This window comes from Anas acuta, chromosome W (genome assembly GCF_963932015.1).
Source record: "Anas acuta chromosome W, bAnaAcu1.1, whole genome shotgun sequence".
Taxonomy (NCBI): Eukaryota; Metazoa; Chordata; class Aves; order Anseriformes; family Anatidae; genus Anas; species Anas acuta.
Window position 1 is genome coordinate 17,360,096 of NC_089016.1, and position 17,789 is coordinate 17,377,884.

A 17,789-nucleotide genomic window follows, 5' to 3' on the forward strand; every position below is an offset into this window, starting at 1 on the left:
TTTTTTCCTACTTGTTCACTCTTCCTTTCTCCTTCACCACCCTCTTATCCTCCGAGCTAGTTATGATAGTTCTCCAAAATGCTGAATATCCTTGGGATACTCAGACCAGCATGTTCTTGTTGTTATGTCTCCTGAATGTGCTTCAGGTTTTGTTTAAAGTGAAACAACTACTTAGGAATCTCATCCAGAGATCTGTCCTGAGGCGGGATAGTTGTGAGTGGCAGGGAGTGTGGGAGGATATGGGCAGATTTCTAGAGCAGTGGGCACCTCCAGTGTTTTGGAAATTCACCCCTGAACAACTGCAAAATCCTAAAAAACTGGCAGAATGCTTCAAAAAGGGGTGTCATGACTCTGGCAGTTCCAAAGAGACACAAATCACTGTAGTGTGCTGGGGACTGGCCTATGCCTTTCAAGCTGCAATTGATGCTACTATAAACCTAGTGACAGACCCGGTGGCCACTCCAACCCCTACAATGGACCCCGCGGCCTCTCCAGCTCCTGTGGCCATTCCAGCTCCTGCGGTTGTTCCAGCTCCTGTGATGGCCCCAGTGGTCATCCCAGCTCCTATGACAGACCCGGCGGTTGTTCCAACCCCTGTGGCTAGCCCAGCGTGTATTCCAACCCCTGTGGCAGGCCCTGTGGCTAGGTCAGAGAAACAAACTGTAGCAGTGCAAGTTGCCCCTGTAGAGAAGGTGAAAAAATGGTATAGAGATTCAGGTCATTTAGAACACAGAGAGTCTTCTGCCAAATCTAGGTATAGAGATGACGATGCTGGGCCATCAAGGATTCAGGAGGAGGAAGATGAGGATGCCGAAAAATCAACAGTAACTACACGAAACCTATACCACCGTGAGCTACGAGATGTGTGAAAAGATTTTAGTCATTGCACAGGTGAGCAGCTTGTCACCTGGCTGCTCCAGTGCTGGGAAACCGGAGCCAGTTGTATGGAATTAGAGGGCAGGGAAGCCAGACGGCTGGGATCCCTTGCTAGAGACATAGGCATTGACAAAGCAATTGGAGATGGAGCACGACCTTACAGCCTCTGGAGGCGTCTCCTGGCAGCTGTGAAGGAAAGGTATCCCTTCAAGGAAGAACTTGTATGTCTACCAGGCAAGTGGACCACTATGGAGAAGGGAATCCAGTACCTGAGAGAATTAGCCATACGAGAGGTGATGTATGAGGACCTCAGACAACGGACAAACATCCACAGATCCAGATGAAGTCAGGTGTACACGACCCATGTGGCGGAAGTTTGTACGGAGTGCACCATCATCATATGCCAGCTCATTGGCAATAATGGCCTGGAAAGAGCATGAGGAACCCACAGTGGATGAAGTGGCTAAACAACTCTGGCAGTACGAAGAAAGTCTCTCTTCCTTACAGGCCTGCGTCTCAGCTGTGGAGAAACTTTCTGAAGAGTTCCACCAACTTAAAGAGAATCTATCTTCCTCCCCACCTGAACCAACCAGTGTCCACCAACCAAAAGAGAACACTTGGGAGAAACTTTCTGAAAAGGTCCACCAATTTGAAGAGAGATTATTTTTCTCCCCGCCTGTACAAACCAGTGTCTCAGCTATCAGGGGTAAGTGTTCATCCACACAAGGAAATCAATATGGTGGGTACACACCCTGTGGTTTTACCTACAAGACCATGGAGAGGACATGAGAAAATGGGATGGAAAAATCTACCTCGACCCTAGAGGTACAGGTACATAAGTTGCAAAAGAAAACAATTGGGGAAAAAGGGATTCTCTGAAAAGTTTGCTGCTCCAGCTTCCAGCAGGCAGTCCTTCAAACACAGAAACAAAGAAGATTCTGACCAGGATTAGAGGGGCCCTGCCTCCAGCCAGGGGGAGGAAAGGGACAATCGAGTTTATTGGACTGTGTGGATTCGATGGCCTGGCACATCAGACGCACAGAAGTATAAGGCTTTAGTAGACACCGGTGCACAATGTACTCTAATGCCATCAAGCTATAAAGGGCCAGAGCCCATCTGTATTTATGGAGTGACGGGGGGATCCCAGCAGTTAACTGTATTGGAGGCTGAAGTGAGTCTGACTGGGAATGAATGGCAAAATCACCGTATTGTGACTGGCCCGGATGCTCCATGTATCCTTGGCATAGAAAGACCCATTCAAGGACCCAAAAGGGTTCCAGTGGGCTTCTGGCATAGCTGCCTTAGAGACAGAGGGCATTAAACAATTGTCTACCTTGCCTGGTCTCTCAGAGGACCCCTCTGTTGTGGGGTTGCTGAGGGTCGAAGAACAGCAAGTGCCAATCGCTACCACAACTGTGCACCGGCGGCAATATCGCACCAACCAACACTCCCTGATTCCCATCCATAAGCTAATTCGTCAACTGGAGAGCCAAGGAGTGATCAGCAAGACTCATTCCCCTTTTAATAGTCCCATATGGCCAGTGTGAAAGTCTAATGGTGAGTGGAGACTAACAGTGGACTATCGTGGCCTGAACAAAGTCATGCCACCACTGAGTGCTGCAGTGCCGGACATGCTGGAACTCCAGTATGAACTGGAATTGAAGGCAGCCAAGTGGTATGCCACAACTGATATCACTAATGCATTTTTCTCCATCCATCTAGCAGCAGAGTGCAGGCCACAGTTTGCTTTCACTTGGAGGGTGTTGAGGGATTTCTTGAAACAGCAAAAATCCTATGGCTTGCTGTAGCTGAGCAAACCAAGCTACCAGGGCAACTATGAGAAGTTCCCATGACAGTGTTCCCACATTGCCCAATTGAGGAATTCAGAAAAATATTGTTACCAGTAGCTGGCTTCAAGGACAAGGTCTATGTGACTGCTAATCACAAGGGGTTGTTTTCTTGCAGGTGGGGTTGTTTTCTTATAGTTGTTTGTCTGAGTGCTTTTGACCAATAATCTTGTGTGAAACACTGTCCACCCCTGTTAAGTTCTCTATAAAGGTTAGGCTATTCGGGCAATAAAATGGAGCATGATCTGACTCTACTGTGTGTCTGTCGTGCTTTCGGCCGTGCTTCCTGCAACATATGGCGCCCGAACAGGCTGAGACCTGAACAGGACCCGAACAGGACATCGCAGCTTCGCCGGGACAAATATCGCAGCGCAGCGGGACACCAGCAGCATCGGCACATCGGAACGCAGGGGGACCAGGAAACCGGCGGCGCCGGGACCAGCGGCGCCGCGATCTCGCCGCGCCGTCGGGACTTCGGAGCGCCCATCCGACCGGCGCTTGAGCAGACCGGACACCGGCCCGGAAACACGGTACACAGGCCTCACGGTGAGACGCGGTACTCCCGCTGAGAGACGCGGAAAACGGTGGGAAACGGGGTTTTGCGGCGGGACGTGGAATTGCGGAGGGCCGCGGGAAACGGAGTTGCGGCGGGACGTGGAATTGCGGAGGGCCGCGGGAAACGGAGTTGCGGCGGGACGTGGAATTGCGGAGGGCCGCGGGAAACGGAGTCGCGGCGGGACGTGGAATTGCGGAGGGCCGCGGGAAATTGACGTGATCACGGTGCGATGCGGGACATCCGAGATCGAGCTGCTACGGGAGACCAGAGGCATCAGTGGACAACGGCAGCCGACCCTCACCGTGTGGCGAGTCGGCACAGAGCAGTGGGGCGGACATCAGGACCCTGCAGCCTGTCTGACGTAACCATGGAGGCAGCGGCGGCTGTGCTGCTTCTCTTTGGCATTCTTTTTATAAGAGGTTTATCTTGCAATGCAAAAAAGACTATTCGTCCCCAGATCGATGTTATAACTTGGTTTCTGGATAACATTCCGTGGGGTTGCCTCATTCTACGGACTATTAATGACGATTTAGCTCTATTGCAGGGCAGGAGTGCAGAGACGCAGATTACACTGCCAAATGACCACCGGCAGGCTCGTTCACAAACAGCTTCTAGGATTGCAGCTGGCACTGCCTGCAGCCATATAGCAGACGTTACACTCTCTTTCCTAACTAGTAATCATGTGTCTCATCCATTTGTGGTGAATGGTCAGTGGCAAAAAGAAAAGGGGGAGAGTAAGGGACGACAAAGACAGAAACGGTACCAGGAGGATGCCACTGACACTACTAGCACGGGTAATAGGAGTAGTATAAGTGACATAGGTGCAGGGCGGCGGCAGGCACTGCCGCGCTGTGGGGCATTCTGCCTGCTGCTCGCCCTCACCTGCCTGTGCACTGCTGCCGACAGTGCTAGAGCAAAATGTGAAGACTGCTCAGATGGCAGTGATGAGAGTGCTTGTGTGAAGAAGACGTGTGCTGAATCTGACTTTGTGTGCAACAGTGGTCAGTGTGTGCCAAATAGATGGCTGTGTGATGGGGATCCGGACTGTGAAAATGGGTCTGATGAGAGTGCTGATCTGTGTTATATGAGAACATGCCAGGTAAATGAAATCAGCTGTGGTCCTCAGTCAACCCAGTGTATCCTGGTGTCCTGGAAATGTGATGGTGAAAAAGACTGTTGTCCTGGTTTCAGTTAGCACAGAATTAATTTTCTTCCTAGTAGCTGGTGGAATGCTGTGTTTTGGCTTAGGATGAGAAGAGTGCTGATAACACCCCGATGCTTTAATTGTTGCAGAGCAGTGCTTATACTAAGCCAAGGACATCTCAGCCTTTTGCTCTGTCCTGCCAACGGGCAGGCTGGGGGTGCAGTAAGAGCTGGGAGGGGACAGACCCAGGACAGGTGACCCAAACTAGCCAAAGGGGTATTCCATACCATCTGACGTCATGCTAAACAATATATAGGGGTGGCTAGCCGGGGGGAGGGGGCCGGACTGCTCGGGGTTAGGCTGGGCATCGGTCAGCGGGTGGTGAGCAATTGCATTGTGCATCACTTGTTTGTACATACTATTATTACTTTCGTATTATCACCATTGTATCATTATTGTTATTATTGTTATTATTATTTTGTTATTATTATTTTCCTGTCTTATTAAACTGTCTTTATCTCAACTCACGGGCTTCACTTTCCATTTCTCTCCCCCGTCCCAGAGAGGGAGGGGGGAGGGTGAGCGAACGGCTGCGTGGTGTTTAGCTGCCGGCCGGGTCAAACCACGACAGTCCTTTTTGGCGCCCAACGTGGGGCACGAAAGGTTGAGATAACGGCAGATCTGACCAGAGTGTGTTAAACTAAAATTGGTGTAAGGATTAGACCTGCTTAATAGTCACTTGTCATGATGCTGATTGCTTTAATCTCAACTCTGCTGCGCCTGTTTTCCAAATTGAGTATTATAGTACATTATTTTCCGTATTTGCTCTCTGTCGTGTTGTTTATCCTCTCCGGGCCCTGGTTTCAGATCATTATGGTACTGAGTGTTATAGCAATGGCTTATGAGACGATAAGATATCTGGTCATGACTCTAACTTGGTATTTATACTCAGTAACATCGTGGACTCTGTACTTTGGAAACAGTATCTTGGGATACTCAGAATACCATAGTCTTGTTGTTCTGCCTCATGAATGCACTTCAGATTCTGCTTATAGTTAAACAACTACTTGGGAAGCTCATCCGGAGATTTGCCCGGAGGCAGGATAGTTGTGAGTGGCAGGGAGTATGGGTGGATATGGGCAGGCATCTAGAGCAGTTGGCACCCCCAGTGTGTTGGAAATTCACCCCTGAACAATGGCAAAATCCTCAAAAACTGGCAGAATGCTTGAAAAAAAGGTGTCATGATTCTGGCAGTTCCAAAGTAACACAAATCATTGTAACGTGCTGGGGCCTGGCTCATGCCTATCGAGCTGCCATTGATACTGCTATCAACTTAGTGACAGACCCTGCGGCCACTCCAAGCCCTGTGACAGATCCAACGGCCACTGTGACCCCTACGGTGGACTCTGCAGCCGCTCCAGTCCCAGCTCCTGCAGCCGCTCCAGCTCCAGCTCCTGCAGCCGCTCCAGTCCCAGCTCCTGCAACTGCTCCAGCTCCAGCTCCAGCTCCTGTAGCCGCTACAGCTCCAGTTCCTGCAGCCGCTCCAGCTCCTGTGGCCGTGTCAGAGAAACAATCTGTAGCAGTGCAAGTTGACCCTGCAGAGGGTATTCCAACCCCTGTAACGGGGTCAGAGAAACGAGCTGTAGCAGTGCAAGCTGCCCCTGCAGAGGGTATTCCAACCCCTGTGGCAGACCCTGTAACAAAGTCAGAGAAACGAGCAGTAGCAGTGCAAGCTGCCCCTGTAGAGAAGGTGAAAAAATGGTATAGAGATTCAGGTCGTTTAGAACGCAGAGAGTCTTCTGCCAATCCAGGCAAGGCTTCTGCCAAAACTAGGTATAGAGATGACGAAGATGACGACGATGCTGGGCCATCAAGGATTCAGGAGGAGGAAGATGAGGATGCCGAAAAAGCAACAGTAACTACCCGAAGCCTAAACGAACGTGAGCTACGAGATGTGCGAAAAGATTTTGGTCGCTGTATAGGTGAGCAGCTTGTCACCTGGCTGCTCCGGTGCTGGGACTCTGGAGCCAATTGTGTGGAATTAGACGGCAGGGAAGCCAGGCGGCTGGGATCCCTTGCTCGAGACGCCGGCATTGACAAAGCAATTGCAGATGGAGCACAATCCACCAGCCTCTGGAGGCGTCTCCTCTCAGCTGTGAGGGAAAGGTATCCCTTCAAGGAAGAACTTTTATGTGTACCAGGCAAGTGGACCACTATGGAGAAGGGAATCCAGTACCTGAGGGAATTAGCCGTACGGGAAGTGATTTATGAGGATCCAGACCAGAGACAAACATCCAAAGATCCAGATGAAGTCAAGTGTACACGACCCATGTGGCGGAAGTTTGTACGGAGTGCACCATCATCATATGCCAGCTCATTGGCAATAATGGCCTGGAAAGAGGATGAGGAACCCACAGTGGATGAAGCGGCTAAACAACTCCGGCAGTACGAAGAAAGTCTCTCCTCTTCCTTACAGGCCTGCGTCTCAGCTGTGGAGAAACTTTCTGAAGAGGTCCACCAACTTAAAGAGAATCTATCTTCCTCCCCACCTGACCCAACCAGTGTCCAACGACCGAAAGAGAACACCTGGGAGAAAACACTTTCTGAAAAGTTTCACCAACTTGAAGAGAGATTATTCTCCTCTGTACCTGTACAAAGCAGTGTCTCAGCTGTCAGGGGTAGGCGTTCACCAACACAAGGAAGACAATATGGTGGGTACTCACCCCGTGCCACCCTGTGGTTTTACTTACGAGACCATGGAGAGGACATGAGAAAATGGGATGGAAAATCTACCACGACCCTAGAGGCACGGGTACGTGAGTTGCAAAAGAAAACAATCAGGAAAAAGGGATTCTCCGAAAAGTTTGCTGCTCCAACTTCCAGCAGACAGTCCTTGAAACACAGAAACGAGGAAGATTCTGACCAGGATTAGGGGGGCCCTGCCTCCAGCCAGGGGGAGGAAAGGGACAATCGAGTTTATTGGACTGTGTGGATTCGATGGCCTGGCACATCACGCGCACAGAAGTATAAGGCTTTAGTAGACACCGGTGCACAATGTACTATAATGCCATCGAGCTATAAAGGACCAGAGCCCATCTATATTTGTGGAGTGACAGGGGGATCTCAGCAGTTGACTGTATTGGAGGCTGAAGTGAGTCTGACTGGGAATGAGTGGGAAAAGCACCGCATTGTGACTGGCCCGGATGCTCCATGTATCCTTGGCATAGACTATCTTAGAAGAGGATATTGCAAGGACCCAAAAGGGTTCCGGTGGGCTTTTGGTATAGCTGCCTTAGAGACAGAGGGCATTAAACAATTATCTGCCTTGCCTGGTCTCTCAGAGGACCCCTCTGTTGTGGGGTTGCTGAGGGTCGAAGAACAGCAAGTGCCAATCGCTACCACAACTGTGCACCGGCGGCAATATCGCACCAACCGAGACTCCCTGATCCCCATCCATAAGCTAATTCGTCAATTGGAGAGCCAAGGAGTGATCAGCAAGACTCATTCACCTTTCAATAGTCCCATATGGCCAGTGCGAAAGTCTAATGGCGAGTGGAGACTAACAGTGGACTATCGCGGCCTGAACGAAGTCACGCCACCACTGAGTGCTGCAGTGCCGGACATGCTGGAACTTCAGTATGAACTGGAATTGAAGGCAGCCAAGTGGTACGCCACAATTGATATCGCTAATGCATTTTTCTCCATCCCTCTAGCAGCAGAGTGCAGGCCACAATTTGCCTTCACTTGGAGGGGAGTCCAATATACTTGGAATAGGCTGCCCCAGGGGTGGAAACATAGCCCTACCATTTGCCATGGGCTGATCCAGTCTGCGCTAGAGCAGGGGGAAGCTCCTGAACACCTGCAGTACATCGATGACATTATTGTGTGGGGTGACACAGCAGAGGAAGTTTTCGAGAAAGGGAAGAAAATAGTCCAAATCCTTCTGAAAGCCGGTTTTGCCATAAAACAAAATAAAGTCAAAGGACCTGCACGAGAGATCCAGTTTTTAGGAATAAAATGGCAAGATGGACGTCGTCAAATCCCAATGGATGTGATCAACAAAATAACAGCTATGTCTCCACCAACTAACAAAAAAGAAACACAGACTTTCCTAGGTGTTGTGGGGTTTTGGAGAATGCACATCCCAAATTACAGTCTGATTGTAAACCCACTCTACCAAGTAACCCGTAAGAAGAATGAGTTTGAATGGGGCCCTGAACAACGACAAGCCTTTGAACAAATCAAGCAGGAAATAGTCCATGCAGTAGCCCTTGGGCCAGTTCGAACAGGACCAGATGTAAAGAATGTGCTCTACACTGCAGCCGGGGAGAACGGCCCCACCTGGAGTCTCTGGCAGAAAGAACCTGGGGAAACTCAAGGTCGGCCTCTGGGGTTTTGGAGTCGGGGATACAGAGGATCTGAGGCCCGCTATACTCCAACTGAAAAGGAGATATTGGCAGCATATGAAGGAGTTCGATCTGCTTCGGAGGTGATCGGTACTGAAGCGCAGCTCCTCCTAGCACCCCGATTGCCGGTACTAGGCTGGATGTTCAAGGGAAGGGTCCCCTCTACGCATCATGCAACTGATGCTACATGGAGCAAGTGGGTTGCACTGATTACTCAGCGAGCTCGAATAGGAAACCCCAGTCGCCCAGGAATATTGGAAGTGATCATGGACTGGCCAGAAGGCAAATACTTTGGGATATCATCAGAGGAGGAGGTGGGTCGTGCTGAAGAAGCCCCACTGTACAACCAGTTGCCAGAGAATGAAAAGAAATATGCCCTGTTCACTGATGGGTCCTGTCGTATTGTAGGGAAGCATCGGAGATGGAAGGCTGCTGTCTGGAGTCCTACGCGACGAGTTGCAGAAGCTGCTGAGGGAGAAGGTGAATCGAGTCAGTTTGCAGAAGTGAAAGCCATTCAGCTGGCTTTAGACATTGCTGAACGAGAAAAATGGCCAGTTCTCTATCTCTACACCGATTCATGGATGGTAGCAAATGCCCTGTGGGGATGGTTACAGCAATGGAAGCAAAACAACTGGCAGCGTAGGGGCAAACCCATCTGGGCTGCTGCATTGTGGCAAGATATTGCTGCTCGGGTAGAGAACCTGGCTGTGAAAGTACGCCACGTAGATGCTCATGTGCCCAAGAATCGGGCTACTGAAGAACATCAAAACAACCAGCAGGTGGATCAGGCTGCTAAGATTGAAGTAGCTCAGGTGGACCTGGATTGGCAGCATAAAGGTGAATTATTTATAGCCCGATGGGCCCATGACACCTCAGGCCATCAAGGTAGAGACGCAACATACAGATGGGCTCGTGATCGAGGGGTGGACTTGACCATGGACGCTATAGCACAGGTTATTCATGACTGTGAAACATGTGCTGCAATCAAGCAAGCCAAACGGTCAAAGCCTCTTTGGTATGGAGGACGATGGCTGAAATATAAATATGGAGAGGCCTGGCAGATTGATTACATCACACTCCCTCAAACTCGCAATGGCAAGCGCCACGTACTTACAATGGTGGAAGCAACCACCGGATGGCTGGAAACATATCCTGTGCCTCATGCTACCGCCCGGAACACCATCCTGGGCCTTGAAAAGCAAGTCCTATGGCGACATGGCACCCCAGAAAGAATAGAATCAGACAATGGGACTCACTTCCGAAACAACCTTATAGACACTTGGGCCAAAGAACATGGTATTGAATGGGTGTATCACATCCCCTATCATGCACCAGCCTCCGGGAAAGTTGAACGATACAATGGCCTGTTAAAGACTACCTTGAAAGCAATGGGTGCTGGGACGTTCAAAAACTGGGATATGCATTTAGCAAAGGCCACCTGGTTAGTCAATACTAGGGGATCTACCAACCGAGCTGGACCTGCCCAATCAAACCTGTTACGTACTGTAGATGGGGATAAAGTTCCTGTAGTGCATGTAAAAAATATGCTGGGTAAAACAGTCTGGGCTACTCCTGCCTCAGGAAAAGGCAGGAGTATTCGTGGAATTGTTTTCGCTCAGGGACCTGGATACACTTGGTGGGTGATGCAAAAGAACGGAGAGGTCCGGTGTGTACCTCAAGGAGATTTAATACTGGGTGAGAATAGCCCATGAACTGAATTGTACCATGTTAAATAGTATATTATACTGTATGTTATCACTACCATGATTACTATAGGTGACTAATTAGAATGTATGGAAAAGAGTGTAACCTGAGCATGACATAAATGGTATGGAATAAGGGGTGGATAGATGTCCTGGTTTCAGTTAGCACAGAATTAATTTTCTTCCTAGTAGCTGGTGGAATGCTGTGTTTTGGCTTAGGATGAGAAGAGTGCTGATAACACCCCGATGCTTTAATTGTTGCAGAGCAGTGCTTATACTAAGCCAAGGACATCTCAGCCTTTTGCTCTGTCCTGCCAACGGGCAGGCTGGGGGTGCAGTAAGAGCTGGGAGGGGACAGACCCAGGACAGGTGACCCAAACTAGCCAAAGGGGTATTCCATACCATCTGACGTCATGCTAAACAATATATAGGGGTGGCTAGCCGGGGGGAGGGGGCCGGACTGCTCGGGGTTAGGCTGGGCATCGGTCAGCGGGTGGTGAGCAATTGCATTGTGCATCACTTGTTTGTACATACTATTATTACTTTCGTATTATCACCATTGTATCATTATTGTTATTATTGTTATTATTATTTTGTTATTATTATTTTCCTGTCTTATTAAACTGTCTTTATCTCAACTCATGGGCTTCACTTTCCATTTCTCTCCCCCGTCCCAGAGAGGGAGGGGGGAGGGTGAGCGAACGGCTGCGTGGTGTTTAGCTGCCGGCCGGGTCAAACCACGACAACTGTAACAGAGATCCTGATTGCAAGGATGGAAGTGATGAAATTAACTGCCCTTCTCAGACCTGCAGGCCAGACCAGTTCAGATGTGTAGATGGGAACTGTGTCCACGGAAGAAGGCAGTGCAGTGGTGTGAGAGACTGTCTGGATGGCACTGATGAAGCAAACTGTAACGATGTTATTCAGTGCTCAGGACCTGGCAAATTCAAGTGCAGAAGTGGAGAATGCATAGATACCAATAAAGTGTGTAACCAGCAGAGAGACTGCAAGGACTGGGGTGATGAGCCCCTGAAGGAATGCAACATAAATGAATGTGACTGTCCAGCTGGGTTTGACTTTGTAGAAAAGAGAAACTGTGGAATTGATGAATGTCAAAACCCTGGTATCTGTAGTCAAATCTGTATCAACCTGAAAGGTGGCTACAAATGTGAACGTAGCCGTGGCTATCAGATGAATCCTGCTACAGGAACTGGGAAAGGGCCATACCGGTACAAAAACACAAATAACACCTGTGATTACAATGACGCTGCTAAGCAGGGTTTAGGAGTTTATAGCATGGAGACAAGGGGTAACAACTACAGTGTTTAGAACAATTGTACAGCTTTGGCCTTACCTCCTGATGTGCTTCTGATTTGTGGGGATGGGGCCTGGCATGGTATCCCTGCAAATGCTATCAGATGTCCATGTTACTTAGATAAACTCATTGTATTTGCTCCTAGCTTGTTACAGTTGCGTGAGATCACCAGACATAAATGGGCATTGCTTGCACCGGATTGCAATGATAATGTTGAATTGTGTGGGGTTGCAGCTAGAGCGGCATTAGCAAGTTCAGTGCCTGGAGTGGCATCTGCGGCCGCACGTAACAACTTAGAAAAATTGGAATGCTGGGCCGAGAGGCAAGCCTATGCCACGACAGAGATACTTGAGGAGATATTGCCAGATCAAAATAGTCTGCGACATCTGCTTTTACAGGATCAAGCTGCTATTGACATCTTGCTTTTGGCTCAAAGGAATGGGTGTGAGGACTTTAAGGGAATGTACTGTTTAAACCTTTCTGATCATAATGAGTCAATTCACAAATCCATTACTTTCCTGAAAGAGCATATGAGAAAGATTCAGTATGGTATCAATCCTTTCAATCAATGGTTCACTGACTTGTTTGAAACAAGGTGTAGATGGTTGCTGGGTTTAGTCACAAGGGGATTAAGGATTTGGTTTATGGTGGTGGTAATCATCGTTGTGTGTTGTAAGTATAGCTAAAGAGTCACTTGTAAAACTGCTGTGTCGGGCTTGGTTTGCTCAAAAGAAGAAGGGGGAATTGTTGAGGGATTTCTTGAAACAGCAAAAATCCTATGGCTTGCTGTAGCTGAGCAAACCAAGCTACCAGGGCAACTATGAGAAGTTCCCATGACAGTGTTCCCACATTGCCCAATTGAGGAATTCAGAAAAATATTGTTACCAGTAGCTGGCTTCAAGGACAAGGTCTATGTGACTGCTAATCACAAGGGGTTGTTTTCTTGCAGGTGGGGTTGTTTTCTTATAGTTGTTTGTCTGAGTGCTTTTGACCAATAATCTTGTGTGAAACACTGTCCACCCCTGTTAAGTTCTCTATAAAGGTTAGGCTATTCGGGCAATAAAATGGAGCATGATCTGACTCTACTGTGTGTCTGTCGTGCTTTCGGCCGTGCTTCCTGCAACAGGAGGGGAGTCCAATATACTTGAAATCAGCTGCCCCAGGGGTGGAAACACCTCTAGTTAGTAGTTAAACAACTACTTAGGAACGTCATCCAGAGATCTGTCCTGAGGCAGGAGTGTATATAAGGCACAAACCACTCAGCCTGTGCTCTCTCCCTCCCAGACCCCATGAAGGGGTCGGGAACGGTCATCAATAGTGGGACGCTCCTGCACAGCATCACCGCCCGCTCTTTCACCCCTACATCTGGGTAACCCCTTCTGTATAAATACAAGATGAACTACTGTGGTGGGTGCACACGATTGTGGTGGGACTCCTTCCGCCATGCTGCACAGTGCTGAATAAACATACCTACTTTACCGCCTTACAGGTTGTGGAGTCTGTTTTCCGCAAGTCAGAGTATAGATATCTCACTTATGTATCCTGAGTCCATTGAGGATCTAGTGACAGGTCATGTCCTGTAAGTTCTTCTATGAAGGACTTGTACGTGTATAGAGCCCTCTCCTGAAGTACTCTGGTATTTAATTGTAGGATTAGGGCTTTTGTTTTTCTAAGCAATAGCAATAAAATATGTTTACCCAATATCTGCTTTCTTCACAGAACAGCACTTTGACCAAAAGTGCACAACAAAGGTCAGAAAATTGTTCCTTTTCCTACTGTGCTTGATTTGTATAAGAAAGAACAAGACTTTGTGGTGGTTTTACCATGCTAGGCAGCTGAACACCACAACTGCTCTCTCACTCCCCCTCCTTAGATGAGGAGGGGAAGAAGTAAAGGGAAGAACAACTCACAGGTTGAGATAAGGATAATTTAATTAAAGGAAAAAAAATTATTAAGGAAAGATTATTATTAATTAAATAATTTAACTAAAGGGAAAAAAGGGAAAGGGGAAAAGGGAGGGGGAAAAGAAAAACAAAACAAGTAAAGGGGGTGTGGAAGTGCAGAGGAAAGAAATTACTCTCTACTTCCCACAAATGAGTGATGCTTGACCATGTCCTTGAAGCAGGTCCTCAACGCACGTAGCCGGTGTTTGGGAGGACAAACATTTTCGTAATGAGAGCCCACCCCTCCCCTTTTCTTCCTTTTTCCACCTTTTATTGCTAAGTGTGACATATGGTATGGAATATCCCTTTGGTTGGTTTAGGTCAGCTGCCCTGGTGATGTTTCTTTCTTACTTTTTTGCCCACCCCCTAGGAGGGTTGGAGAGAGTCCTGATGCTGTGCCAGCACTGCTCAGCAGCAGACACAACACTGGTGTGATACCACTGCTGTTGTACTGTTACATACACTGCTGTTGTTGTGTTACATAGCTGTAATAATGTAAACTTCAGATGAGAAATTACTTTTCTCATTTGTTTTATGAACAAAAATATCTATGTTAAAGTTTTAGAAACTAAGAAAACCGTACTTTGTGGTAAGGGAAACCTGTCATTTTGTGAGAACAGTAGGAGATCCCAAGTAGGGATGTTTTGAATAGGTGGAGATTGTGGAAAACAAATACCTCTGAAGTGATCAGTTCTGAATTAATCCAGAAGTGTGTGTTTTATGAGCCTTGGTTAGTTTATGAAAACTGCACATCACAGTGCAAAACACACAAATAAGATGAAAGTATTTAAGGATTTAAGTGTTGCTGTATTCAGAATTTTGAGAAGCAGCCACTGCTCGGAGGGAAGGTTTACCTAAAGATGAAACGGTCACCAGGAGGAACAGAACTGCACAGGTGCAGGTTCAGTCACTCAGAGATTGTTCTCAGAGCCACCAAAGAAGTGACTCTCCGTTCTACCGCTTTGATAATCAGTCAGCCCACCTCCCCCGATACTTGGGAAACTGACCAAACACCACCGAGAATATACCAAAACTTCTAAACTGTTACTTAGATAATGCTCCTGCCTTCCTCCTTGTCACACAAAAAAACATTTAAGAACAAAAATAGGATTACAAGATGCACCACTGGGCCCATATATCAGGCACCACCATCAACACCTGGATAAAACCGCACTTCTTTTCGGTCTGTCATGCGCTTCGTTCGTCTCCAGCCGCTCCCCTCGCGGAGAATACGGAATTGCAGATCGGAACTCCGCACTTGCTTTGCAGCGATGCTGCGTATCGCTCACAGCACAATCATACAATCGCACAGAGAGGCCCCTTGCAATTCTTGCTCATACCATCAGAATATATCACTTAAAACAATGTTGTGGTTTAACCCGGCCGGCAGCTAAACACCACACAGCCGTTCGCTCACCCTCCCCCCTCCCTCTCTGGGACGGGGGAGAGAAATGGAAATTGAAGCCTGTGAGTTGAGATAAAGAGAGTTTAATAAGACAGGAAAATAATAATAACAATAATAATAATAATAATACAATGATGATAATAGTACTACTACTAATAATATGTACAAACAAGTGATGCACAATGCAATTGCTCACCACCCCCTGACCGATGCCCAGCCTAACCCCGAGCAGTCCGGCCCCCTCCCCCTGGCTAGCCACCCCTATATATTGTTTAGCATGACGTCAGATGGTATGGAATACCCCTTTGGCTAGTTTGGGTCACCTGTCCTGGGTCTGTCCCCTCCCAGCTCTTACTGCACCCCCAGCCTGCCTGTTGGCAGGACAGAGCAAAAGGCTGAGATGTCCTTGGCTTGGTATAAGCACTGCTCTGCAACAATTAAAACATCAGGGTGTTATCAGCACTCTTCTCATCCTAAGCCAAAACATAGCATTCTACCAGCTACTAGGAAGAAAATTAACTCTGTTCTAACTGAAACCAGGACAAACAATAACCAAACTTGTTTGTATCGTCTCCGTCCGTGTTCCTCGTGGAGTAACTCACTTCACAACAATACTTTGCCTCAAACACATACACAAATGCTTTCAGCATGAGATACCCAGATGAATCATTGGCATTAGAAATTAGAGGGCGATTGATTAAGAATGAATAGGTGCTATATTTGCAATTTACTGTGCCTGTGCTGCGCTTAAGCCTCCAGATAACAAGAGCCCCTCATGGTTCAGATTTCAACCAAGGGGTCAGAGATAAGGAGGACTGCTTACAAAGGGACAATGTAATAAATGACTGAGTCCCAAATAGGATTGCAATTAAAGTTTTCAATTTATTAAACGAATAGAGGCAAGCAAACAGCTCTGGGTGCGCCAGGAGTCTCCGCTCCACCAAGACACACACCTCACCCCCACTAGAGTTCCCGTTTTATAGTCTAGTAGTTCCGTTTTTACGTAGCACATCCTGGTATCCTCTGCAACTGTGCGGCCGGCCTGTTACTAGGGGGTCGTCACAGGCTCTCAGGTGGTCGCGGGGATGAAGGTCATAGTCTTCCTCTGCATTGCGGGTCGCAACCTTGTTAAGCAATCGCTACACATGTCCTTAGTTAGGCATTTCAGTTGCTGTCTTTGTTAGCTTAACAGGAAGTTGCTACAGACATGATCTCAGCAGGATATCCTGGTTACAATCACAAGGTTACAAAAGAAGCAACTGCTTAGAAAGTTGCCCTACCAGTTAGCTTAACAATTATCAAGTTCCTATACAATGTTTATTACAGTACCGGTTTGATTAACAAATATCAAATTTTTATTCAATGTTTATTACAGACAAGATAAGGAATGTTAAACATACAAGGCCTCGAGATACCAGGAGCCCCTCAGACCCCAAGAACCAGATCAAAACAACGTTATGGCCCAGATTGTGACCAAGGCCTCAGAGAGCATGCACAAAGAGATGAGGTGAAAAGTTCAACCCGGATGAAGACAATCTTACTTCATCCCCACGACCCTCAGTGCCCACCACCACAAGGCACTGAGCAAGCGCAGACAAGAGGAATTTATGGAAATGACTTCTTGTAGCTAATTTTAATACTAAGCGGGGACAGGTTATGCATATGTATAGGCGTATTGGGAAACTTCATGCATATGTAACTCTTTACTGCATATAATCACAGCAAGTTGCCGCGTCAGGTGTGCACTACTTTGGCAGGACTACCCCCCATTCTGCCCAGCGCTGAATAAACATACCTACTTTACAGTCTTACTGATTGTGGAGTCAGATTTCCGCGAGTCATTTTGGCGAGCCAGCCAGGAGACACTCTGCTTGGCTGTGGTGATTCAAAGATCGAAGCCGAAATTTCTAAGTGATGAAGTATCCTTTATTGTCAGCGCTGGATGCACAGGGGATCCTTCCACCTAATGTGCACGTTCGAAGTAACAAACTATCTCATATTTATACAGCAAAACAATGAATATTATATTAACGCCTATACATATTCATTACCTAAGCCTGCCTACACTCACTTCATATGCTAATTAGCTTATCAGTCCTTGTGCTTGCGCAAAGCCTCCCAAGAATTGTGGGCCGGGGTCTTCAGGACGTCGGCAGTGGTCTTTGGGAGGAAGACCGTAGGTCTTCCTCATGATGTACTTTTCACCTTTTGCTAAAGAATGCCAAGTTGGCTGAATCAGTTGTTTTCCAAGCCGCAGGAATTCCGAGTTGGCTCAAGTTAGCTCAAGTTTCAGCATATGTATCTTGTGATCCTGTTTTTGCTCTTAAATGGTTTGAGTATGACAAGAAAAAAGGTGGGAGCATTATCTAAAGTAACAGTTTAGAAGTTTTGGTATATTCTCGGTGTTTGGTCAGTTTCCCGAGTACTGGGGGGAGGGGTCTGACTGATTATCAAAGCGGTAGAACGGAGAGAGTCATTTCTTTGGTGGTTTGGGCTTGAGCCCTGAGAATTTGGTAAGAAGGGGGAGAGCGAATTTATTTAGGCCTCAATACCTTTTAAACCCCCATATTGATGGATGCACAGGGGTGATTCCT

At 47.7% G+C, this 17,789-nt stretch overlaps 1 protein-coding gene across 4 annotated transcripts in view; it reads left to right on the plus strand.

Moving 5' to 3' along the window:
* LOC137847008 (zinc finger RNA-binding protein-like) overlaps positions 1 to 17,789 on the plus strand; it is a 207,528-nt gene that overhangs the window by 77,827 nt on the left and 111,912 nt on the right. The window lies entirely within an intron of this gene.